Below are 23928 nucleotides of genomic sequence, written 5' to 3'. Positions count from 1 at the left end.
ATGATGCGAATGACGTCATTCACAACCGGTAATATAAGTCACAGTGTGCCAGACCGAAAGAGTAATGTAGAATTATTTGTCGGATGTGGTTCTAATGGTTCAAATGGCTCTGAGCACTATGGGACTTAACATCTGAGGTCATGAGTCCCCTAGAACTTAGAATTACTTTAAACCTAACTAACTTAAGGACATCACACACATCCATGCCCGAGGTAGGATTCGAACCTACGACCGTAGTGGTCGCGTGGTTCCAAACTGAAGCGCCTAGAACCGCTCGACCACACCGGCCGGCTTGTCGGATGTGCTCTCGAAATCAAACATTGCAAGATGTTATTTCTCATACAGACATGGAAAACATAAAACGAAACTTCGTGCAAATGGAAGTTTTTTTTTTTTCATTATATTACCTCTCAAATAAATTAAATAATGGAACCAATGATGAAAAACAGATAGGTTAAAAACGAAGTATCTGCGAGATTTGAACCGTTGCGTCTGCCATGGTCCTCTGGCGGGGCGCAAACGCTAACCATATGACCAGAATCAATTCTGGCAGTCGATACCTTTGCACAGATACATGATTTACACAATATACACGTAAAACTTCTCTTCCGATATTCTCTGAGTTGCCAGAATAGTGCACCTTACTACTTTCACAAGAGATTGTTTTAATGGCCTACTAAAAGCGTACAAAGCTTGAAGTAAATCCGTGATCCCAAAGTCGAGCCTCCCCTTATGAGTACACATGCATGTTGTGTTCGCGCCGCCCCATTTGACAATAGCAGCTGGCGTAGCTACTCGATCGCCGCGCACTAATCCTGAGCTGGGTGCCAAGACATGAAGAAAAATAGAATAAAAATGGGCACTAAAAGTGTACAAAGCTTGAAGTAAATCTGTGATCCCAAAGTCGTGGCCTCCCCTTATGAGTACACCTGCATGTTGTGTTCGCGCCGCCCCATTTGACAATAGCAGCTGGCGTAGCTACTCGATCGCCGCGCACTAATAATGAGCTGGGTGCCAAGACATGAAGAAAAAATAAATAAATAAAAACGGGCAATGCTTCAGTGCCTTCCCTGCAGCTCAACAAGCATACGGGCGGACTATGCACTGTCTGACTGTAATCGCGGCCACCCTGCCTCTATCGCCGTCAAAAGGCGCCACCCACCAGCTGCTTGTTGCTCACTGACGTCGTCTGTCCAGTGAATGCAGCATGCTTGGCTACGCTGCCTTGCCGCCACCACACTGCCTGGTGTCCGCCTGGCGGGCTTTGCTGTTGTTCCTGACCAGTTTCCAGCTGCACGGCCGACCTGCCATCCGGTCGCCCAGAGGCGCGAACCACGTTCGCCACCGGAAAGCTTTCTTGCTGCCGTCTCCGTCAGTGTACTGACATCAACTTCTCTCCAATTCTATTCTATACCTCCTCATTAGTTATTTGATCTACCCATCTAATCTTCAGCATTCTTCTGTAGCACCTCATTTCGAAAGCTTCTATTCTTTTTTCGTCCAAACTATTTATCGTCCATGTTTCACTTCCATACATGGCTACACTCCATACAAATACTTTCAGAAATGAGTTCCTGACCCTTAAATCAATACTCGATGTTATCAAATTTCTCTTCTTCAGAAACGCTTTCCTTGCCATTGCCAGTCTACATTTTATATCCTCCCTACTTCGACCATCATTAGTTATTTTGCTCCCCAAATAGCAAAACTCCTTTACTACATTAAGTGTCTCATTTCCTAATCTAATTTCCTCAGCATCACCCAATTTAATTTCACTACATTCCATTATCGTCTTTTTGCTTTTGTTGATGTTCATCTCATACCCTTCTTTCAAGACATGGCCCATTCCGTTCAACTGCTCTTCCAAGTACTTTGCTGTTTGTGACAGAATTACGATGTCATCGGCGAACCTAAAAGTTTATATTTCTTCTCCATGGATTTTAATACCTACTCCGGACTTTTCTTTCGTTTCCTTTACTGCTTGCTCAATATACAGATTGAATAGCATTGGGGAGAGGCTACAACCCTGTCTCATCCCCTTCCCAACCATTGCTTCTCTTTCATGTCCCTCGACTCTTATAACTGCCTTCTGGTTCCTGAATGTAAGTGAACAAATAGGACCACTCAGATCAGTAAATTATAGTTTTAAATGAAGAAGTATTGTGAGTCTTAGAGCTCACTTTTTGTAACACAAGCTGCAATTTTGCCTGTAGTGTAAAAATGTCATGAGTCAATCTTATTTTGCTAGAAGGTGACTGCACATCTTACAAGGAAACCTCCCCATCGCACCCCTCTCAGATTTAGTTATAAATTGGCACAGTGGATAGGCCTTGAGAAACTGAACACAAATCACTCGAGAAAATAGGAAGAAGTTGTGTGGAACTATGAAAAAAATAAGCAAAATATACAAACTGAGTAGTCCATGCGAAAGATAGGCAGTATCAAGGAGAGAGTGCGTTCTGGAGCGCCGTGGTCCCGTGGTTAGCGTGAGCAGCTGTAGAACGAGATTGTCCTTGGTTCAAGCCTTCCCTCGAGTGCAAAGTTTACTTTATTTATTTTCGCACAGTTATGATCTGTCCGTTCGTTCATTGACGTCTCTGTTGAATGTAATAAGTTTAGTGTCTGTGTTTTGCAACCGCACCGCAAAACCGTGCGATTAGTAGACGAAAGGACGTGCCACTCCAATGGGAACCGAAAACATTTGATCGCAAGGTCATAGGTCAACCGATTCCTCCACAGGAAAACACGTCTGATATATTCTATACGACACTGGTGATGGCATGTGTGTCACATGACAGGAATATGTAGTCGACCCACCTAACTTGTACACTTGGCGAATGGGTAAAGAGATTCTTCTACTTTGCCCGATTTAGGTTTTCTTGTGGATGTGATAATCACTCCCAAAAAAGTGATGAAAACATAAGAGTTTGTGACATAAACTGTGACAAATGAATGCAACAGTTTCACAGTCGCTCAGTTTTCCCTGTGCTCTGTCAAAACATATGTTTTTAACGTTTTCAAATTTTTCTGTGTGTAGACCGTCAAATCCTGCATATGTCCGTGCAAACATGCCCTGGAATTTTGGAGAGCGAAGTTGATTATGTGTGAGTGCTTCAACTTTGATAATTGTCTGAAAAAAATAAACTTTTCACTCGAGGGAAAATGTGAATCAAGGACCTCTCGTTCCGCAGCTGCTCACGTTAACCACGGGACCACGGCGCTCCAGAGCGCACTCTCTCCTTGATGCTGCCTATCTTTCGCATGGAGTACTCAGTTTGTATATTTTGCTTATTTTTTTTATAGTTCCGCACAACTTCTTCCTATTTCCTCGATTTATCTGTGTTCAGTTTTGCAAGGCATATCCACTGTGCCAACTTATAACTAAATCTGAGGGAGGTGCGATGGGAAGGTTCCTTTGTTAGGACAGACTGAGATGGGTTTAGAGACAAAATTCTCCTGGACGTTGCGATACTAGGCTGTGGTTTTATGCCCCATTAGTGTTGCTGCTTGCATGGGTTTCTTCCTCTCAGTACTTAGGAGTGCATTGTAAAGAGTTAAAATTTGCACCTTATGCAGTTATTAACCTGCGTTGTTTGGAGGAATCTTTACTTAGAAGGACAATTTGAACTTTAAATTTTTCTGAGTAGTTACTGTGAGGTATGTTGAATGTTGAATTGTTCCTAGATAAACACTCCAGATCTATGTTGGTTGTATAGTTAATGCCTCTGTAATTTACACACATACTTCCTTTGAATCTGTCTACTGAAGTGGATTTCTTATCCTCGTTTTTATCTTTGTTGTTGTTGAAGTATATCATGCTTAGTTGTTGTGATGAGAAGTTTCTATAGGTATATGTCGATTAATCTCCAGGAATTTGCAGCTAGCAAAATGTTCGTGGCAAGCGCAGTAACTCCCAGCTGCTTCTGTTTCGCTTTCATCCTACTTTCTTTCGTCTTTTCTTTAAGCGCGATTCCTGTGCCCAAATGTGAGTAGGTTCTTACCCTTTGTTCCACTGATGTGAGAGCATTAGGCAGCACACAAGTCCCTTCTGTTCGAAAACCGCGGTTGCGAGGTTGCTGAAATGGGTCTAAATCCTTTGAACTTTGATGGGAAGGTGTTGTTATTAGCAGACCAGGCACGGACGCAAAATCTGCCCCTAGGCCTTGTAATAAAAGCGCGAAACTGTGAGATTATGACCATCCGGTCAGTGACTCTCAGATTACTAGTGGGACTAGGTGGCTAGAGGCCCCAAGCGCGTACTTAGTCGTAATTACACGGTTAGCACTTGTGTTGTCGAAACCACTGGGACATTGTGTGACATGCTGGATTGCGGAATGAAAGGAATGAACTTTGTCCGTCTTCTCTTTCTCTTCTGTTGCGTCTCTCTACATTTTATCTCCCCATTTTGCAGCCTTTCTCGACCCATGCATTCTGTTTTTCACAAATGGTGGACGCCTAACTGGTTAACTCAGGGTAAGAATCTATGATGTTATAAGTTATGTACCGTGCTAAGAGTTATAATGAATTATGAAGAAAAATTGGTGGGTTGTGTTCTTATAAGTTGTTTAGTGAGGATAAGATGACTTTCGGCTCTTATTTCTCAGAGGACAGTGAAGTTTGACATGTTTGAGGTTGTTTTTATTGAGGTTACTTGTGATCAGGCAAGAGATCCTGCGGGTAATGTGGTTGGAAGTAATTATGTGCAGGAAAGAGGACCTGTGTCTATTTTTCAAGTGACGTTTTTCTGTTGTACAGATAATGTTTTGTGTTGGAAGCTGATGACGATACCTTTTGCGATATTGTGGAGACAACTGAGTGATGTTACTTGGTCTATTTTATGCTGTTGTCCCCAGAGGAGAGAGTGGAACCGCTAACCATGATTCGTTTTACCATGCACCGAATTTACAGTTGAGACAGTAATGTGGTTTGGAGTGGTTTAAGTTTCAGCCTCTTATCTGCGAACGCATGGTGCAAATACATGAACCGGCACGGATGTCGCCATGTGAACACGCTACCACTTCGCTTCGTTTTACTTGTCGTAATTAAGTCTATTTTTTATGTGGCTTAGGTTTGGAGTGAGCATAAACAGTAGTGAACTTCGTGGGAAAGTATTCCACCATCTTTTGAAAGATTGTGAGTCTGCTATCTGTGTTTTATGTTGTAGTTGTCTAAGAATTCATTTGTGACAATGGACTTGCTCAGTTGACTATTATATCGTACGTAAGTTTCAAATGTTCATATTTTTTGTGAGAAGGGTGTCCAGGTGTATGCCTATTTCTATTAGGTGGAGAGTATAATATTTCTGAAGGCTTTGAGGTATTTGAAGTTATCCTATCTCATTTACTGTATAAATCTTTGAAATTTGCATTATTCAGTTTTGTTGTAGAACTTTGTTTTTTTTTTATTTCCCTTGGAGATCTCTGTTGTTTACGAAGATTTTGTCTTGTCTTTCGAAAGAATGCATTAAGCTTACTAAAGTGTTTCTGCAATACGTTATCTTGCAGTTTTGCTCTGTTGAGTGTTTCGTTTTGTTGTCAGATACAGAATGTGCAGCCTCACTATGGGATCTCTGTTCGGTTTTTCTTTTGAATTGCTTAAACCCCCGCATTTCTTTAAGATAGTCTCTTGTCCTGTGATCTTTGAAAACAATAACAACTCATTTCTTGTTCATCGGACGTAATCAGCGTAATTTTCTTCCGAAACTTTAACAGCATTACTCCTTATCGTAGCACGGTCCTTACGTATCGATATATTCGTCGTTTTGAGATGAGTGTGTTTTGATTTTTATGCAGACAATAGATTCCTAAAACGAATGGCCATCGTTTTTGGAACCTTGTATTAAGGAAAATCGACACAGAGATGCTCTATTACATCCTATTTGTGTTTCAGAATAAAAACAAGTACATCAAACTATATTAAATACAAAATTCAACGGAATCTGTCTTTCACATAATGTAATACCTAACTATATACATGTAACTTTAAACAGTATGTGACCTGCAGCCCAACGTGCCAAACACAAAGCTGAAATTGAGTGGCTGAAGCAAGAAATTAGATACCTACATACAATTAAGCACGAACTCAATGTTGAACTGTTCAAAATTCACCTAGAACTAGGGAAGCACATAAAAATCTCGGAAATATTTAATGATATCATGAATACTGTCAAACAAAATACAGAATCACAAATAAAAACAAAATGGTATAAACAACAACAAAAACTAAACGCCCTCTTAAAATGAAATGAAATCATTACACACAAAAATAGCAAAGCAAACAAACCACACATTCCACAAACGTCGGGTCAACCTTACTGACATTCACGAACCTAACCAAGAAATAATTTTCTAGAAAAAGACCCAAAATACAATGTCAACACACACATTGCACATAAGACAGTGGAGAATCTTATCACAGAAAGTGAATGCATCATAAAACAAAAAGAAAGGAACAGTAACCCAAACTTCAATGTAGGTCTGACAAGGGAGTTAGTTGCAGAAGAAATACGATACATAGTAAAGAAAAACAAGAACAAAAATTGAAGAAGAAAAAACATGCAGAAAAATAAAACACAAACTTAAAAACAACGACGCAGACAAGGGCAGCACCATGATAATAATGAAACAGGATGAATACAGAGATAAAACCTTAAAATTTCTGGAGGACAACAACATAACAAAGCTAACCAGTGACCCAAGATAAAGATACCAGAAAAACACACAAACTCTTGTAAAAAGTATCTCACACATAGCCACAAAACAGGAGACGAAATGGCTGAAACAAAAGAATGCCCAAGCTCCCACACTGAACAGCCTATTAAAGCTCCCCAAGTGGGGCATTCCGATGCGCCCTGTTGTCAATTTCAGGAGTGCACCCACATATTAGTTAGCCAGAGAAATGCACACATACTTACAGAAACATTACACATACACTAATAACAGAAGCATACACAACACCGAAGAGGTGATACAAAAAATCAATATTCCCACCACGGAAATCATCAACATCAACAAACAACAATTAGAAGAACAGGCAGAAATTCCCAATCTCCACATAAAAGAAATAGCTAACATTCTAAAACTAATCATAGAGCAATATTATTTATCATTTGACAATCAGTTCTACTCACAAGAAGACGGACTTCCAATGGGGTCACCAATCAGTGGACTTCTAGCCAACATTTTTCTTAAATAAAGTATTGAAACAATAGTAGGACCCAAACAATGCCAGATAATATATTGGTATCGTTATGTAGATGACGTCATATGCTTTCTAGATGAAACACCCAGTCGCATCCAACAACTCCATAGTGACATGACCAAAGTCCACCCAAAAATAAAATTCACCTTAGAAACATAAAACAACAAAATGTTACATTTTCTTGACCTCACAATACACACAAACCTATAGAACTCTCCCCCCCCCCCCCCACACACACACACATACACACACACACACACACACACACACACACACACACACACGCACACACGCACACACACACACACACACACACACACACACACACACACACACACAAAACAACCGCCAATGACATCTTCAACTGTTTCACTGTCTGCCATCTTGTTTTCACACCTTCTACTGTTGCACTGTCCATCATCTTGTTATTAGAGCTGGTAAACACAGTGACAGTGACAACTCAATACATGGAACTTGACAATGAAGAAGATGACGAAGAAAGAAACCGTAAGTGAAACATAATGTAAGTAGACACACACACACACACACACACACACACACACACACACACACACACACAGACACACACACACCTTTCACATGAATTGTTAATCTCAGGCATCGCCATAACAGTTAAGAAATCGTAATTTTTGCGTAAATGTTTCGTCTACATTAAGTTGTATGTAGTTAACAGGTGACAAACTGTAAAGAAAAACAGTCACTATAAAAAGGTAATACAGCAGGAAAACCACATCATGTGGTAAGAAGGTATAAATACAAAATTTTATGTGCTTTTCAGAAACCTGTAATTACGATTTAGAAACTAATATTTATATTTATTTAAACAGTAAAGAACATTCCTTATGTTCAACAGCCATAATAATAAAAAAAACACTAATGATGTTGCAACTGCAGTGAAACATGCCTGGGACAACAAACAAAATTGTGTTTTGCTAAAGGCGGACCCCACTCAAAACATATGTTATTGTTAAAGCAAACACAAACAAAAGAGCTTCAGCATCAAGACGATTAAAACGAGTACTATTTTAATTATCTGAACTAAGCCTACTTAAACACTGTTTTTTTGTCACACAAAAGTTAAGAGCCTTTCATGTAAAAAATTGTTGTCGCTCTCTATCAATTGTTATTGACATTTAACCTGCCATCAGACAGTATTTCCTTACTCTGTTCTACATGTTGTTGCTGACGTAGACGAGACTGAGCCGGTATGTGCCATCAGCTCTGTGTTAAAAATTACGTATGTCTTCTTCAAGGTGGACTAGGTCAGCTCACGCATTCATATAATCTAAAATAAGTTATCTTGGAGGACACGGATGGGTCTGCGTGCTGGGTGAGAATGTGAGTCGGCCGAGGTAAGTTCCGAGATAGTCCGTGCATTTGCGGTAAACACAGCGGCCGGGTGGCGCAGTAGTTAACACAACTGCTGTTCTTTCCACCAACCTGTTTTCTTCTAAAGTTATGTCTCCAGCGCAGAAGACAGTTCATCGCTCGTGGGATCTTCTTCTGTGATCATGCTTTTTATGGGATGCCAGTTGCCCAGGTTAGTCTCTATGTCTACAGAGAGCAAGATCTATAGTAGTGAAAATGATGGTAGGCGACACTTCTTATTAATGTATCCTGTTTGATTATTATTTAAATATTCACTCATTTTACATTGCCTTTTGCAACACTCAACATAGCTTTCTTAATTGTACAGTAAATTTTCGATTCAACTTCCGATATAGAGTACGACACGTGCCCGTCCCCCCAGAACACCCAAAACAGAATAACGTGTCCGAACGCCCGAAACAGGTTGACTAGCGCAGCCGAAGTACTTCGTCTCTCAGGCGCGCCAAAGCGACCCGACGGTGTCTGAAGCACTTCGGTTGAAATATCGTTACTATTATGTTTCTCAAAACTAGTGAAATTTAATAAACAAAAACTATAGACTCGTAGGGTAACCATGAGATTGTCAGACTAAAAATTGGTTTAAATTCAATGAAAAGTATATAAATAATTAATAAGAGTAGCTGATACTGGCAGAAGTAAAGCTGTGAGTACCGGCCGTGAGTCGTGCTTGGGTAGCTCAGTTGGCAGTCTGCGTTCGGCAGGGCAGCAGTGCGCACCGCGCTCGGCCGTCCACGCCGCTGCGCCCGCGGAGTGTTTTGTTTACATCGTCATCACAGCGATTCTCAGTCGACCACGCTCTAATGGCCAACTCTTACAGGAAGAACACTCTTAAGTTCACCTTCTCAAATGAACACGCACGACCCAAAGCACTGGCCGTCGAACGCTTCCTACGCGAAGACGTGAAAATCCCCCGTGACGAACTCATCGGCATACACCTATCGATCATTAGCAGCGTCGTTTATGTTAAGATGACTTCTGACGCTGCCTGCAATGAGATTATTCAAAGGACGCGACATGGACTAAAATTTCGGCACTCCGACGGAAACGTCGGGCCTGTGGATGTCGACCATGCAGGACTTGGCCTTCGGACGATCCGTGTATTCGAACTGCCTTTCGAGGTAAATGAAGATGAAGTCATCGCGGCGCTAAGCCCGTTCGGAAAAGTCCAGAGGCACGTAGCCGAGACATGGGCACAGTTTACGACGTATCCGGTGCTTAATGGTGTGAGACAAGTCCGAATCGATCTCAAACGGCACGTTCCATCGTACATTTCTATCGGCGGCTGCCGCGCGGTGGTCATTTACGACGGACAACCTCGAACATGTTCCGGTTGTGGCAAAGAAGGTCACGTCGGTAATGAATGCCTGCAACGCCGCATCACACAACTAAGGCCCGACGATACGAACACCGACAGAACCACGACCACCCTTCCAGTCACCTATGCGGCGACACTGCACGTCCAGCCCACACAAGACGCCGTTCATGAGCGTCTCTCTGGTCCGATACACTCGGAGGCGTCCCAGCACCTTGACACCGACGATGCCGGACGCACCCACGCTAGAAGATCACAAGGATGCTAGTGAGAGTGTTCTGGCGAATGACGACCGCATCATAGCACCCGCGGCTTTTGTACCCGAACGACGTGAATCTCTTCCTTCCTCAGACACCGAAACTCATTGCCGAAAGCAGAAGTCGCCCAAACGACGAAAGAAACGCCGCAAGACATCAGAATCAACCATTGAGCCCCCTCCGCAGGACGAAGAGATGGCACATCACTCTGACGGAGAACACGATAACACTTTCTCCTCTGCCACGGAGACGCGTCATCCAAAAGACGGTGAACCGTCCAACAGAGAGCGTGCGCAAGCCCCGCGCCCTGAAGCCATGGAACATAGCACGCCTGTTGTCACCGACGCAACTGAGCCGACTCGGCCGGCGCTGCCATCTCTCGCCGATGTCAAACCTGTCGGACATTTTTCATGGGCGGATGACACGGATTTCCCACCTCCATCTGATGCGGAAATGAGATCTGTTCCTCCGTTAGACCAACACTAAAATGGGGGAATTTTCTACTGCGACTCCTGCGACTTCTATGGACTTCCAGCATCCACCACAACAATCTTCACCAGCTACGACCCTATCGGCAGCACGAATCTCCCATCAGGCGTACCTAATAGCTACTATCAATACTAATAATATCGGCTCCCACGCTAAACTTCAACTGCTCCGTGACACGCTAAGAGCAGCGGATATCGACATCGCCCTGTTACAAGAACTGAGGACAGCAACTTGGGCTGGGTGTTATGGATATGAGACGTACGCCGCCCCTGCAGCTATTGAGCACACAGGCGCAGCCAGCCTCCTCCGAGAAGGGATTGCAGTTTCCGATGTCGCATACCTCCCAACAGCGCGAGGGGTGGCCATCACAGTTGACGGACTCAAAATCATTAATCTGTACGCCCCGTCTAGCACTGATAAACGGAGGGATCGCTCCCAGTTCTACGCAGAAGATATCACACCTTTATTCCTCGGCCTATACGATCATGTCATCGTAGGTGGAGATTTCAACTGCGTTCTCGAGCGCACAGACCAATACCACCATTTCACCACATGTCCGGAACTTCGCTTCCTCGTCCGCCGCCTTCGTCTCCTCGACACTTGGCGAGTGGTACACGGCGACTGCCTGGGGTATTCACACATTACAAGCCACTCCGCCAGCCGACTTGACAGAATATACATCTCTAACGCTCTAAAATCAGTTCTCCTCGACGCGGAACGTTGGCCGTCTGCCTTCTCGGATCATGACATCTACATCTGTACCATGAACCTACGTCGACAATCTATATGGCGCAGTGCAGGACCTTGGAAACTCAATGTAGCACTACTGCAGGACCCTGAATGTCGACAACAGGTCACCGACACGTGGCACACCTGTGTTCAACGAATTACGCGTTACGAGACCACACTGCAGTGGTGGTTGCTGTGCGCCAAACCGGCCATCCGACGCACATTGACACACTATGGCAGAGCCAAAGCCAGGTGGAATGACCATACAACTGATTTCTACTATAGCGCTCTACGTGAACTCATGGATCAACCTCCATCCCCGGATCGTCTAAAAGAAGCTCAACGCATTAAGGCGAAGACTTTAACCTTGACCAGGTGTCGTCTAGAGGGAGCTATTGTACGAGCACGCAGCCAAGATAGGATTAACGGTGAAGAACCTTCTATGCATCATATTATTCAAAATGTTCGTCGACGACGACAGGCTTTAATGACAACTTTAGACTTACCTGATGGACGCCGGCTGACTTCGCAAGCTACCATTGCGGATGCATTCACAACGCACTATAGACTTTTATATCAAGAGGTACCTGCCGGTGCAGAAGCCATTGCTGAGGTTACCCAGGAGACACTTGGTACTCTAAACGCAGCAGCTGCAACCCTCCTGACTTCTGAAGTGACCAACGACGACGTCCAAGGCGCTGTGGCTAAAGGGTCTCTGAATCGCTCTCCCGGCCCGGATGGTTTACCTCTCGAATTTTACAGAACCTTCCAAGATTTGATGATGTCACGATGGAGGGACATGTACTGGGAACTTTTGTCCGGCGCGGCGAACCCGCCACCAATGTTCATGGAAGGCTTACTTGTACCACTCCCGAAACCCGCAGGAGGAACACGACTCGACAGTTATCGGCCGATCACGTTACTCAATTCCGACTTCAAGATTTTCACACGCCTTCTAGCAGTGCGACTCAAACATGCCTTACGAGACATTGTTTCCCACGAACAAACATCTTTAGGTGGCGATCGTAATATACAGACAGCCCTCAGTGAATATCGAGATGTGATCGCTGTGGCAACACACTCGAGGCTGCCAGGCGCTTTAATCTCCATCGACTTCAAACAAGCGTTTGACCACGTCAATCATGCATTCCTGAACGCAGTGATGAACCGAATGGCAATTCCCCCAACGTTCACGCAAGTGGTTATGCGGCTCCTTCGTGAAGCAACGTCCAGACTTCTCGTCAACGGCAGACTTACAGAACCTATACGGATTGAACGCTCAGTACTGCAGGGTTGCCCCTTGTCGACGGTGCTTTATGCCATTGCGATGGAACCACTCATTTGCGGATTACGGCGACGTTTGACAGGTATTCCACTCCGGGATCATATGTTCCGCTGCCGAGCTTACGCGGATGACTTGGCCCATGTCGTACGTTCAGCGGCCGACGTACAAGCTGCGATGCAGTGGATTACCCGTTACAGTGAAGGGGCAGGGTGCGCTATGAACGTGGCAAAATCATGCGCCATGAAGATCGGCCGCGGCCTTCCCGCAGACAGCGTCGTCCCATTTCAACTGGTGGACACTCTTCGCTGTCTCGGGTTGGTGTACACGCGAGACATTCGCCGCACCTCGGCGATCAATTATCGGGCGCTGCTGCAACGCATCCGGACCAACATACAAAATCACATTCTACGCCCGCTGAATATGTGCCAGAGAGTCACCTTCGTCAATAACCATCTGGCAACCCGGATACCACATATAGCGCAGATTCTGCCCATCACTGCGACAATGGCGGCCAGATTACAGGCGGCTTTCGGCTATTTCACTTGTTCTGGACACATATTCAAAGTCCAGTATGAAGCTCTCACCTTACCGAAGCGGGATGGTGGCCTCGACCTGGTTAATGTGAGAGCCAGGACTACGTCACTTTACACCAATACTATGCTCCGGTTATGGAAAAGCCAAAATGCTAGTTTTCCTGGAATGTTGACCACCGAGCTCGCACCTGTTTCGAGACGCCCACCGACGTCTTTGGCGCACATCCCACCTCCGATGTCACATATCGGCCGTTTCTTTTTGGAGTACAGCTACATATGCACCGAGCTCCCCAGGACCAGGAAGACGACCACCCGTGACATCTACCGCCTTCTCCGAAGGTCTCCACCACGCAGCCCCGCCGAAACACGTCAACCTCAGGTTTCATGGCCTACAGTTTGGAAAACGATCCACCAACCATATCACACCACTGACACCACCTCTATGTGGTACCTTCTCGTCAACGTAAAGTATACTAGAAGACAGAAACTGCATCGTATCGCACTGGTGGACTCACCCCTGTGCCTCAAATGCAATGTCGAAGATACAGATTTACATCGTTTTGAGTATGGGCCAGCAGCAGCTGTCTGGACCCTCGTACAGAAGATTGTGGCTTTCTACCTCCGAGTACCACCACGTCATGTTTCTCCTACTATGATGATGATATATCCCGACACGACGTACTTTCCACCGGCTAAGTGGCACGCCATCACATGGATCAGTGGCATGGCTGTCAACTACCTCTTCCGGGACGACATCGTCGAGCCGGTGGACTTCTGGACACGCCTCCAAGTACGTCACCACACCCTTCGCCGACATCGACACTATCGGGCCACTTTCGCGAACTATTTACAGAGTATTTTCACCAACCTGCCTCAAAGCTGGAATCTCAACGAACATTGCCAGCCAAGACTGGACGATCCCACGTTCCCCTTCAATGGTCAATGATAGAATGCATTTTGTTCTGATGGCACTCCAAAGTGGAGCATGGCGCGGAAAGTATTCCTATTTTATTTCACTTCTCTTTTCTCCTCCTCTTCTAAGTTTTTTTCTTCTTATACATGTTTCTCCCTTTCACAAATACCTCTCTATCTGCAGCCTATTTGTTTTTCTTTCTCCTGTGCTCCCCCAAAACAAAAACAAAAAAAGACTAAAGAAAAGAGTTTGCTGCTGATGGTGAGACTGTATACTCCTTTATGTTAACAAAAAAAAGAATAAAAATAGAAGGCCTTTGCGGAAATATATCTACCTTTTATGTTTTCCATTTTCAAAGGGTATTGTGTTATTTTATGAATAACGTCGTCTCTTATTTTCATGCACAAGAGGTTTTCATAAATTTTCTTATTTAAAAAAATGGTAGAGCGCGAAAGGTATAAAAAAAATAAAAGTTGATAGAGCACTTGCCCTCGAAAGGCAAAGGTCCCGAGTTCGAGTCTCGGTCGGGCACACAGTTTTAATCTGCCAGGAAGTTTCATATCAGCGCACACTCCACTGCAGAGTGAAAATCTCATTCTGGAAACATCCCCCAGGCTGTGGCTAAGCCATGTCTCCGCAATATCCTTTCTTTCAGGAGTGCTAGTTCTGCATGTCTCGCAGGAGAGCTTCTGTAAAGTTTGTAAGGTAGGAGACGAGGTACTGGCAGAAGTAAAGCTGTGGGTACCGGGCGTGAGTAGTGCTTCGGTAGCTCAGTTGGTAGAGCACTTGCCCATGAAAGGCAAAGGTCCCGAGTTCGAGTCTCGGTCGGGCACACAGTTTTAATCTGCCAGGAAGTTTCATATCAGCGCACACTCCGCTGCAGAGTGAAAATCTCATTCTGGAAACCTGAGGGTATAATTACATTAATCCTCAGGGGGGTACACGCTTACTTTGTGTACCATGTGTTTGGCAAGCTCAAGGAGCCCTAGCTAATATGGTATTTGCTTATTCAACTTTACACATCGGTACCATATTTCTCTAACACAGAATTACACAGCTATCTGATTATTTAACAGAGAAACAAAATTTTTTTGCTACGTCAGTGACACATGTTTACGCAATTACACAGTTGGATAACTTCACACTTATTTTGTCTGTACTTTGTGAACTGTTCATATTTTTTCGGAACTATTGTGATACTATGAGAGCTTTGAATGATGTATTTGGGATGAGATCATGATTTTTAAAGTACGTTTGAGGTAGATGACACTATTGAAATGAGCAGAGAATTTTTTTTAGGTTTTGACATTATTGCAGAAAGCTACAACGTGTTTGAGAATTGACTGAGATGTTATGATATTATTAGGACGACGATGTGTATTATGCTGTTGAGGTATGTTTATGATCAATAAGATGATGCTATCATATATGTGAATTTGATTATGCTACGTATTTCTTATGATGAAATATTGAAGAAGTGTCGATGAATATGTATATGTGTAATAAGGTAAGAATAAGTAGTGGTTAGGGCCTCTGGTTTGTGAAAAAGGATGTTGGAAACCGAGAATCGTAATTTAAGAGTTATGAAATGTATGTAAAAGCGTGAATGTATTACAATGCCGACCAAAATTTTTTGGGCACTGTTATATTTATAGGATTTTATTTTCTACACATTTGTAACTCAAATTCTCAACCTGTGAAAATATTTTTATATGAGACTGTCACTGTAGCGCAAACTGCTGTCGTAAATATATCAGTAAGAAAGGTAAGTGACCACCTGCATGTAATGCGTCGTGGGCACCCAGCTGTGCGACAGGCGCCTGGAAAAAAAAGCATTAGTGTGTGCCTTTCAGAGGCACAGGCGGAGAAAAAAAAGAGGCCATTATCCTCGCTATTGAAAATCCTTTGTAGAAAGCATCGCAAATACGACATGCTCAAACTTGAAAACATATGATAATACTGTGGAGCTCTTGATTTATGATATTTACTAAAATGCCTAATGAAACGATGAGAAATATTTCACAGCTATTGTCTTGCTATTTGAGAGAAATGCCATATGGCTTGCTTTAGGTATTTATTTACTCATTTTGTTTAATATCTAGTTTCTAGCTGCACTGCAGCATTGGTTAAAATAAAATTTTATAGATGTACTAATATCACTATTTTCTGTCTACAGATCCAGTAAAGAATAATTTTATGATGTACTTGCTCATAGAAAAGAGAGCAAAAATAGACATTTCCCTTCACAGGAATTGCATAAATAATTTTTTTACGATTTGGTAACCTATCTGCTAGCGTAAGTTCTCGTGATGCATCACCCTAGTGTGAAGATGTTACATAGGTATTAAACATGGCCATTTTTACTGTAATATTTTTTTATGCTTGAGCTTTGTCATAATTAGATATAAGTTATTGCATTTGCTGCTGCTGCTTGCTTTGCCAATTTCCATTTTTTGTCATTGCTGTTTGTGTTAATTGTTTTGTGCTGCTGCATTGCCTCGTCACTTAGTAAATATATCTGAGCTCAGTAGATTTAAGTTAGCTTAAAATGGGGTAGGCTATGTAAGAGAACGAGTTGTAATGAATTGGAAGAAATGCATTGAGAAGCTATAAGAATATGGTTTGGCCAAAAAAGTATTTTGAAAGAGGATATGAACAAAAAAGTACGGTTTAGAGACAACAAGTTTAGGTAGGATTTTCTTGGAAATAAATGATGTAAGATAATGGAGAATAAATAATGAGGTAAGAAATATGTGAACATATAAATACAGAAAGCATCCTTGGATAGGATGTTTTGGTGAAAACAAATGTTGAAATAAGACGAAAGATCTATGGAATGAAGTTTTAGGTTGGACTTCAGTACCAAATGTTACACTGAAAACGAACCCTTGCCTTTCCATTGTGTTATCACCCTATGTTTTGTGTACTCTTGTATATTTGTGTTTTTCCTATCATTATGTGTTTAGCTAATAAGAGTTATGTTCTAGAATTTTTCTAATAATATGTTATTTACTTTGTAAAGATGTTTAGACATTATTTATTCTGTTTTGTTTTAATGCTCATGTGTGAAGTTGATGATTCAAAAGTTATTCTGATCTTTTATGTATGTACTTATATCATAATTCCTGTGACACTGATGTATATGTTATTTCGATTCTTTTGTAAAGCCTGTACTACAAATGTTATCTGTAGTATTATGTTGTTTAATGATGTATTTTGTACCTTTGTAATTGTACTCGTATGTTCTAAATTTATAATTGTATAGACACCAGTTCTTCAAATTAAGTTACATTTCACTGCACACGTTTCTGTTGGTCATAGTATATGGACAATATGTGAGAAGTAGGAACTCATAGTGTTATGCACATGTGTTAATAATTCAGCAAGGAACTGGTTAACAGCACTGCTGGTTCTAAGGACATTAAAAAAAAACAACTTTGTGAGTGCACAAGTGGTGGTTTATGGACTTGCTATATTCTCCACAAGAATCTTCTATGGTGATTGTGCACCTGCACAGTCGCAACGGATGGCTGTTAGCCATCTCAACAAGGACTACAGTGGGTCTACACCTTTGACGACTCACACACCATTATTTCTACAAGGACTACAGTGGGTCTGCATCTTTGATGACTCACCAATACCATTATTTCTACAAGGACTGCACTCGGTCTGCACCTTTGATGACTCACCAATACCGTAATCTCTACCGGAACTACAGTTGGCCTGTTCTGTGATGACCTACCTACCAATATTCTTCAAAACTTCGACTGACTCTGCTGTGGGTTTGCTCTGTTGTGGCCCATTACCTGTCTGCATGTCAAGAGTCAGCAATGTCTGTCCGTTGGAAGGACAACACTACTTCTTCAAGACAGCATGGAAATCCACTACTTCTGTGTGCATTTTCTGTTACTGCTCAGACTTTGAAAAAAAAAAAATCTGCAATTTTACTTCGATGAATGATCAGGACTGTCTTTATGGACTGCGAGAAAATTTTACCTTTTGACCAACATTGTATTACTAAGTGTGTGCATTTGATATCTTTGTTATTGTAATTATGAAACATTTTTTTCAAATCTATATTGGCCACTGCCCAAAACAATTTGTAAAATGTTTTGTGGGGAGCATGGGGGCTATGTAAGTAGGCTGTTTAGGTTTTTTTATTGGAAACACCACGTAGTGCTCTGTATGAAAATCACTGGCTCTGCTGTGTGCAGTCAGTGGCTGGTTGGCATTGTTGTAATACTCGCCATTGTAGTGTTGGGCAGCTGGATGTTAACAGCGCGTAGCGTTGCGCAGTTGGAGGTGAGCCGCCAGCAGTGGCGGATGTGGGGAGTGAAATGGCGGAGTTTTGAAATTTGTAAGTCTGGATGTCATGAACTGCTATATATATTATCACTTTTGAACACTATTGAGGTAAATACATTGTTTGTTCTCTATCAAAATCTTTCATTTGCTAACTATGCCTATCAGTAGTTAGTGCCTTCAGTAGTTTGAATCTTTTATTTAGCTGGCACTAGTGGAGCTCGCTGTATTGCAGTAGTTCGAGTAACGAAGATTTTTGTGAGGTAAGTGATTTGTGAAACGTATAGGTTAATTTAGTCAGGGCCATTCTCTTGTAGGGGTTACTGAAAGGCAGATTGCGTTGCGCTAAAAAAATATTGTGTGTCAGTTTAAGCACAATCATGTATAATTGTGCAAAGGGGACGTTTCATGCTAATAATAGAATGTACTAGCCGCTCAGCTTTCGACCAATCTCCTGCGGACTTTTTTTTCTGTGAGAGGACGGACCTGTCGCTACATAGTCATCTAAAAGTTATTGAATACCGTAATACACTTGCGAACAAGTCAAAGGAGTTCTCCATATATTGAATAGGTTGTTAATGGTACCCACGATTTCTACGTCACTCTAACATGAAGCGTTATTCTCAACTGCAATATTTTTCACCTACTCCTGTAAAATGTTTATTTGGTTAAAAGTTCGTCAAACAATGTTACAAATGTTGATTCCGTATTTTGATAGCAGGAAGCCAAAATATCCGATGACTTGTTACTAAGCAAATGCATTTCTTTTTTATTTTTTTAATTTTTGGCTTAACAACTCATCGTTCCTCGGTCAAACATTAGGAAAACGTGTATCCTGACTTACTCTGGTTAAGCGAGTTATCTGTAGCAGTTTGGGAGTGGTGCACACAGGTTCCCGGTTTTTCACTGATCGCAACGTCAGTTTTTGGTGTGCAGCTTTCATCTCACTCTTATTCTCTGTTAATACGAATTTCAATATAAATGTATATTCACGCATTTAGACCATCGTGACAAAGAAATCATACGGATATATTGAAGAAATAGCCGTTGAAATAAGTAATGTGTCTGTTACACTGGTATGACATTGAAACAGCCTGTCATTTGGGAAACATGTCAATAAAAGCATTTTTTGATCAGTAAAATGACAAATTACAAACGAAATATTCGTGGAATTCTTGAAATGTATAGTATCAGGTGAGAGTGTGTGCGAACTTTCATGTGAAAGCTACCCAAAATTTTACTCGCATGCCATTTTGAAAACTGCCACTTTCATTTCTTCAGTAATAATGTATTGCTTAATGTACGACGTTATAAACAGAATGCTTGTTCATGAGGGACCGATGGACTTTGTCGTCTGATCCCTTCAATCCCCGCAAACCAACCAACCAGCTTGTTCATGAAGTTTACTCTGAGGTCACGTGATAGATATTTGCTGTGAACGGAATATCATTGAATGGAAGCCTCTCCCTGATCAGATGAACCTAAGAAAACTGAACGTGACTAAATCATCACTACTCAAACTTATTTTCCCATAATAGGTGTTATGGTCGAACTGTGCTTTTCTCTTAGCTCATTACCAGCTTTGCTCCGAGCAGTATAGAACGCACTCAGTGTAATATATTTGTAATAGTGACGATAACAAATTGTTTACTTACTCGATTGAATGGATGATGGTGCAAAATTTTTAAGAATTATGGGAAAGACTTGCAGAACTCAGGGAAAGACCGCAGAAGTTTCAGCACGTTTACTGTCGGATTTCTTCAAAAGTTTCTATCCGTTTGTACCTGCATAGCGAGCTTAATATTTCAGTCTCCTAACAGCATAAACGAAATTATTGATTCAGTCAGCGATGAGGATGGCTGTTTTGGGGTCGTAGCAATTTTTTTGGCTTCCATAGAAATGAAGTAAAGCTGTGTATACTGCACGGTGCCATTTCGGATTTACATTTATTTAAGATTACAGTAACAGAACCGAAGGTAAACCTACGTTTTGCATAAATATTCTACAGTGAAACACTTACGATATTTGAGGCTTGAATAACACTTAGGCTGTTTTCTGTTCTACTGATTTTTATTTGTATGAACTAGTTTTCGGCTTATGACGCCATCTTCAGATAACTACCGGCTTATGCTTACAAGGAGCTTCTGTTCTTACGAACCAGAATCTCTGGTTCGTAACAACACAAGCTCCTTGTAAATAGCCAGTAGTTATCTGAAGATGGCCTAATAAGCCGAAAACTAATTCATACAAATAAAAATCAGTAGAGCAAAAAACCGCCTAGGTCTTTTTCAACCCGCAATATGGAATTGTTCTATCAAGAAGCGACGGAAGAATCTATAAATAAGTTATTATATTTTCTGTTACCATCTCAAACATGATTCGATTATGCTGAAGAGGCATGAAAATTAGCAGCACGAGGTACCAATGTTGTTTATAATATAGAAAAATGTTCAAATGTGTGTGAAATCTTATGAGACTTAACTGCTAAGGTCATCAGTCCCTAAGCTTACACTAGTTAAACTAAATTATCCTAAGGACAAACACACACAACCATGCCTGAGGGAGGACTCAAACCTCTGCCGGGACCAGCCGTATAATTTAGACATCTTTTATGGCGTTGAAGTGTGAGTACAAATAAAAATTTCATAGGATAAATGTCGAAAGTACCTGAAACATAGACCTCTTCCGATAACTGGCATACCACTAACTTAAGTAGGCATGACGGAGTACTCTGAATTTGCAAGAAGGTATCTAGCTTCTCGTGGGTTCCTGCCCACTCGTCTCGTGTAGGTGCCTAAAGGATGCTGCATTCTCGGAATGCTATACAACAGTTCAAGCAAATCACATTAATACTAGGGTTGGAACTTAAATAGTGGCAACTACACTCCTGGAAATGGAAAAAAGAACACATTGACACCGGTGTGTCAGACCCGCCATACTAGCTCCGGACACTGCGATAGGGCTGTACAAGCAATGATCACACGCACGGCACAGCAGACACACCAGGAACCGCGGTGTTGGCCGTCGAATGGCGCTAGCTGCGCAGCATTTGTGCACCGCCGCCGTCAGTGTCAGCCAGTTTGCCGTGGCATACGGAGCTCCATCGCAGTCTTTAACACTGGTAGCATGCCGCGACAGCGTGGACGTGAACCGTATGTGCACTTGACGGAGTTTGAGCGAGGGCATATAGTGGGCATGCGGGAGGCCGGGTGGACGTACCGCCGAATTGCTCAACACGTGGGGCGTGAGGTCTCCACAGTACATCGATGTTGTCGCCAGTGGTCGGCGGAAGGTGCACGTGCCCGTCGACCTGGGACCGGACCGCAGCGACGCACGGATGCACGCCAAGACCGTAGGATCCTACGCAGTGCCGTAGGGGACCGCACCGCCACATCCCAGCAAATTAGGGACACTGTTGCTCCTGGGGTATCGGCGAGGACCATTCGCAACCGTCTCCATGAAGCAGGGCTACGGTCCCGCACACCGTTAGGCCGTCTTCCGCTCACGCCCCAACATCGTGCAGCCCGCCTCCAGAGGTGTCGCGACAGGCGTGAATGGAGGGACGAATGGAGACGTGTCGTCTTCAGCGATGAGAGTCGCTTCTGCCTTGGTGCCAATGATGGTCGTATGCGTGTTTGGCGCCGTGCAGGTGAGCGCCACAATCAGGACTGCATACGACCGAGGCACACAGGGCCAACACCTGGCATCATGGTGTGGGAAGCGATCTCCTACACTGGCCGTACACCTCTGGTGATCGTCGAGGGGACACTGAATAGTGCACGGTACATCCAAACCGTCATCGAACCCATCGTTCTACCATTCCTAGACCGGCAAGGGAACTTGCTGTTCCAACAGGACAATGCACGTCCGCATGTATCCCGTGCCACCCAACGTGCTCTAGAAGGTGTAAGTCAACTACCCTGGCCAGCAAGATCTCCGGATCTGTCCCCCATTGAGCATGTTTGGGACTGGATGAAGCGTCGTCTCACGCGGTCTGCACGTCCAGCACGAACGCTGGTCCAACTGAGGCTCGAGGTGGAAATGGCATGGCAAGCCGTTCCACAGGACTACATCCAGCATCTCTACGATCGTCTCCATGGGAGAATAGCAGCCTGCATTGCTGCGAAAGGTGCATATACACTGTACTAGTGCCGACATTGTGCATGCTCTGTTGCCTGTGTCTATGTGGCTGTGGTTCTGTCAGTGTGATCATGTGATGTATCTGACCCCAGGAATGTGTCAATAAAGTTTCCCCTTCCTGGGACAATGAACTCACGGTGTTCTTATTTCAATTTCCAGGAGTGTATTTATTCACAACCGCTGCAAAAGAGTTATATGTTTGCACCAGTTACTATGCTTCAAAGTAGTCACCGGCGTTGTGGAGAACCCACTGCCAGGGATGTGGAGGGCGTAGTATACCGTTAGCAGAGCCTGTTCTGTTTGTTGACGGTGCGAATGGAGCGGTCTTCCTTTCATTCCAATCGCAAGGGGAGGCCACGACGTTTGGAAAGTGGATTTACTGCAAACTTTGTACACTCGTAGTACTCCATTAGGACAACAAAATCTGTAAGCAGTAGCACGTAATTCTCAAGCGTTATTGAGAAAACCGCAAGATAACTTCGACCGTCAAATGTTGTCAAATATATACACATGTGCGTGGCCATTTTTACCAGAGAGCGCCGGCAGCCGAGTGGTAGCTCAGCGTGTTCGGTCAGAGGGTTAGCTGCCCTGTGTAATAAAACAATTGATTTAATCGATCAATAAAGAAACTAAACGGAGGTCTTACGACGTCCGCCCCGAGAAGACGCAACGAACAATATCGAACAAAATGAGATTAAAAAAAAAAAAATGTGGTTAGCGTTCAAGTCCCGTAATCGCTGGATCGAGTCCCACTAGTCAGATTTTTTTTTCAATTACTAACACAGTCATTTTCTTTACTGTTTATATTACAATTGATGTAATGGGAAAAATACGTGTAATCGGATAAACTTTTATTAAATTTACAATGTTATTTGGCAGTCTACAAATTTTTATTATCAAAACTAATGTAATATTCATAACTACCGACTAGTAAACGACCAAACGCGTAAAGTAATACTGAACATGTATACTTGTCCGCGTCTTCAAAATTGTTCGTATTTAATTGAAAGAGAACGAGAAATTGCTTCTCGTGAAGACGATATTAAAATACACTCGATACTGCACGGCCAATGATCAGCACCGATATTTAAGAAAATGCTGCGTTATGCATGGTTTGCTTCCAAATTATCGGCTGAAAGAGAGGTTTTTGAAAATGTTAAAGAGGTTTGTTTTTCCACGGAAAACCTCAAAACACCTTGCGTGTGCGGAAACATAGCATTTATTCAATGCAGCTGGTGCCGTTTAACTTTGTTTTTCATCTTTTTACGAAAAATACAATCCCCCAACTTGTAATCGTAACGTCGAAAGCGACGATTAATTGTACATATTTCGAAAGCCGTCTGTGCCGGTCAAAACTT

At 42.8% G+C, this 23928-nt stretch overlaps 1 non-coding gene across 1 annotated transcript; it reads left to right on the top strand.

Moving 5' to 3' along the window:
- The first annotated feature begins 14886 nt into the window (after nucleotides 1-14886).
- Nucleotides 14887-14961, top strand: Trnas-uga (transfer RNA serine (anticodon UGA)). The gene has a single exon. It is a non-coding gene; the product is annotated as a tRNA-Ser (tRNA).
- The last annotated feature ends 8967 nt before the right edge of the window (nucleotides 14962-23928 follow it).

This window comes from Schistocerca gregaria, chromosome X (assembly GCF_023897955.1).
Source record: "Schistocerca gregaria isolate iqSchGreg1 chromosome X, iqSchGreg1.2, whole genome shotgun sequence".
Classification (NCBI taxonomy): Eukaryota; Metazoa; Arthropoda; class Insecta; order Orthoptera; family Acrididae; genus Schistocerca; species Schistocerca gregaria.
This window is presented reverse-complemented; position numbering and strand designations above follow the sequence as displayed.